Source organism: Condylura cristata, unplaced genomic scaffold, assembly GCF_000260355.1.
Source record: "Condylura cristata isolate star-nosed mole 26May11 unplaced genomic scaffold, ConCri1.0 scaffold00031, whole genome shotgun sequence".
NCBI classification, from domain to species: Eukaryota; Metazoa; Chordata; class Mammalia; order Eulipotyphla; family Talpidae; genus Condylura; species Condylura cristata.
In genome coordinates, this window is record NW_004567132.1 from 2,728,765 (window position 1) to 2,733,233 (window position 4,469).

Consider the following 4,469-nt stretch of genomic DNA (forward strand, 5'->3'; position numbering starts at 1 on the left):
GAGAGCGAGCGGGTGTGAGGAAGACATGGGAGTCAGAGTTGGGGTAGTTAGTTATAATAATACATCAGGTAGTTAATAAAAAATTAGCATAAAAGTCCTAAAGGAAGAGGGGAACAATGCATCCTCTTCCTGACACTATGGCATACTAGACTATACACATTTGTGATAATTTTCATGTATACAGATGTTTAACTATGACTTCAAAGGATAAGGGGTCTGGGAAGGGATGAGCTATTAGCAAAGGATTTTGGGGCCCTAAAGAAGAGCCAATGGCTAACTTAAGGCTAGCAGAGAGTAGCTAGTGTTTGTTTTAGGAAAAGGTTAATTAAGCCTAGCAGAGAGTAGTTAGTGATTGTTTAAGAAAAGGGTAAATTAAGAGGAAGTCACATAGTTATACATTAAGTTAAACCTGTGTCAATAATGTTAGGAAATTGTCCATGCCCTGGGAGTTTTATCTGAGATGTGTCTTTTGTTTCAAAAGACCAAAGGAAGCTTCCCATAAGTCTTGATGCTGGGGGTGGGTTTGGGGTGGGGGTGGTCTTATCTCTCCAGGAGCTTGCCTTTTGTCTCCAGACAAAGAGCTAGTACTTTGCCCCAGCCAGGTAGCCAATTTATGAAGCTAAGGTAATCCAGTTGCAAACTGATGGTTGCTTAGAATATTTTTGATATTATGATTATACAAAAAAGGGAGGTTGTAACATAAGTTAGCAATGGAAATTCTGATTTTTCAGAGCTTTTCCCTTCCATCCAGAATTTGTCAGTTGACAGAAGTTTCATAGCTTGTGTCAAGTTCCTTAAGCATTTTGGGGGTCAGTGGATTTCAGCTCCTGACTGCACCATTTTGGAGAAGGCCACGATGGAGTTCTGAAGGTGGAGGCCTTAAGTACACAACCCTGGAGAGGAAGAGGCTTTGCAAGTAGCCAACTGACTGAAACAGTTCCTGGTTTTACTGAAGATACACCCTGGCCTAGCTGGGTGAATGAGGCCTGTTATTGGGTTGTTTGATCACTGTGGTTGCTGTCCTGAGTATCCCTTGTCTGGTGCTGTGCTGAAGCTCTGGGAGCATCTCCTGTCATGTCTTCTGCTGTCTTCATGAGTTGTACTGTTAGGGGGAAAAGATGTCCTGAAGGAACTCTACAGAGTTTTATGGACTCCACCCCCTTCTCCAGTTATTGCAACTATAATTCCACCCCCTACTCCAGTCACTGAAACTACAACTCCCAGCAATACCAAGGGGAGGACTGTGAAGACCCAAGGGTGGAGCTAAGCAGCCATTTTGGGACTTTTGGGGGTATATGAGGGAGCCATGTTGAGCTCTTTCTTTCTTTCTCTCTCCCTTGACCTCATGCTGGTGGCTGGTCGTTTGGCTCTTGATGAGCTTTCAGTGTGCTATTGGAGTTCCAAGTCAGCAGAACTGGTAGGATGCTCTAGTTAACTTGTATCTCACTCTTTCTTTCTCTCTTTCCCTGGGTTGTTCCTTTTCCTTTCCCCTTTTGTAAATAAATCCATTATTGACCCTTTTTGTGTGTGCCTACAGTAAAACCGAATTTTAAGCACGCAGGTGAGGACCCACAGACAGGCAACCCAGTTCACATTGGGTTTCCCTGTAACAGAACCTGGCCTGGAGTCTGGCTGCCATGTGCCCCAGGTCACCATAGGCAAGAATATGCCATCTTAGACACATGGCCTGTTGTTTGGGAAAGGAGCTGCATGTCCCCACTGGTGGGAATACACCATTGTAATGGTCTTTGTGCAGGACAGTAGTGGACATGACTTTGAGTAAAGTAAATGGCCATTGTTGATCTCAGTAACTCTTGTCTTTCCTGTTTGTTAAATAAGTCCCTTCATTGTTGTTTCCTGAATCTGAGCAGTCTTGCAATTGGGTATGTGAGTGAAGAATCCAGAAAGTATTTGGTAAAGTATTTGGGCAGTGGGGCTTTGGCCAGTTTAGGATCTGCTGACACCTGGTGTCAGTCCTTAATAGGACAATGTGGAGGAGGAAGCCTTTTCTTCTAATCTCATGTTCCATAGCTGGGCTTATGAATTAAATAAATGACAAAGAGAAAAGGCACATTTTATTAATATTTTAAAATTTATGCATACAGGAACTTAACTGAAGAGAAATGAAAAAGACAAAAAGAAGATTAATTTGGGAATTTACAAACCATTTTAACCAATATTATAAAATTGTGAAGTAAGAACTCTATGAGGGAATGAGATAGCTTCCAATGGAAGAGAAATATTGTTTACTCAAGGTTTGTTTAACAGACTCACCCCAGCATGAACCCTCATCTCTTTAGTGATGACTACTTTCCACTTCCTGATAATGAATTACTACATCTCTCATAGGAATTTATGTCCTGCTTTAATGCAGAAAGGGGAAAAACAGTGAGTTCTTCCTCTGCACACTGTTTCTAAATGGTTTTCACCTTATAACAGTAATAAAGGTGGTACATTCTGGTCCTGCTCTCCATATTCAAGGAGGAGATTTGGACTCATACAGGTAAAAAGGAAAGCTCTTGTGAAGACAGAGCTAAAGGATATGTTGAGAAGACCAGAAGAGAGACAACCGGCATGCTGAAACCTTGACATTAGACTTGTAGTTTCCAGAACTGTGTGAAAATAAAATTCTGTTGTTTCAGTCTCCCAATGTATGTTACTTTGTTACAACAGTCCTAGAAAACTAATACACTACCTGTAAGATAGGGGAGGATCTTAATACCGGCTTTACTTAACTCACAATGTTATACTGAACAAGGAAATGTAAGTATATTTGTAAACTATAAAGTACCACACAAAGTAAGTACTTGTTATTTACATGGTGCCTGAAATACTTGGAGGAATATAGTCATCCTGTGACCAAACAATAACTCTTCAAGGTAGAGCTCATTTCTCATACAGGGAGTGTCAGGAAATTGAAGTTCTAGGTAGAATTACCATAAAGAACATAAATGAATTGATGTTGAAAGGAGAGAGGCAAAATAAAGGAGAGAGGCTTCTTATATCCACAATGTAAAATAGTTTTGAGAAAACCAACACCTAAACCTCATATGACGATAATAATTTTTATTAAGTGTCTAAACTAGCAGGTACCGTTCAAAGTATTTTTTGTATGTGTTCTCTAATTAAACCTCCTATCAACCCTAACGTACAAGCACTATAGATGTATGAGAGGGGGTGGTTTTGGGATAGCATATATATGTGCATATCTATGTATATATTGTGTGTTCATATATACCTATATATATATATTGTGTGTGTATATATGTGTATGCATGGTACCTTTTTCAGTCTCTTTTGTTACAACAAACTTCTTCAAAATAAGAAGTTGATCATATGTAGTATATAAAAAGTGTTAAAATTGCAAAATGAAAAGTCATGATTTTTCAAGGAATGACTATGCTTCAACTCTGCTGGGAAATATGAATAACACTACATGAATAGTAACCAGTTTACCATAGTGACCCATGGTGAAATGCCTAACACACATCCACCTTGTTTTATTACATTTATTCCAGTGCACTCACACGTGCTGTCTTAAGGAGGTGTACACTGTACTTTTGAACTTGTGCTTATTTCATGACAAGTGTGTTGAATGTATTATATTAAACCTGTATAAATATTCTGGGCATATGAATCCCAAGTAGTGAATACAAAGAAAAGCCTTACATTTTGAGGAAATAATTGGAATAATAAAATATTTTGAATGAAATGAGAGAACTTGCAAGCCTGAGGGAATCCATATTGCCCACACTGGGGAACAACACTGAAAAAATGAAATAAGCAAATTTGTGCTGTTAGTGGAATTGGAAAGCACTTGGAAGAGACTGGTGATAATGACTCTAAACCTAAGCACATTTGGATAGCACTTTATGGCCTCCAGGCTTATGAGATTGAAGAATCAATTTCTTTGGGAAAAGAGGAAACTGGCAGCACAGAAGTAGGATTTCTATTTTAAGCTGGTTTAAAATAACAAACCATGGCAACCCACTGCCTGTGTCACAATATTTTAGCCCAAGAATGATGATGTTCTTCTTTCCTTTTACTTTTCTCAGTAGTTCAAAAACCACAATACTGTATCACACCCATTTCTAGCAACTGGTATTTGGAACATTTTTATCCACTAAGGAAACTGATTAATTTATTATTTCCTTTTAAAGTATACCTCTGTGCACCCAACTAAGGTATTGTATGGGTAAACACTTGAATAAAAAATAGACACAGTGATATTTTATAGAATATCATACAATTGTAAAGAAACATATATATGTATAAAGATTTATTTATTCATGCACACAGAACTGGGGTACAGGCCAGAGGTGCAGGGATGGTGAGAGGATTCACCAGAGACAGAATGGGGGAGCAAAACAGGCAGATTAACGAAGTACACTATTGAGGGGGGCAGGGGTGGGACATGTAGGTCACCTCCCTAGCCAGGGATTGAGCTCGTGCTGAAGTGGCTGTGGCTA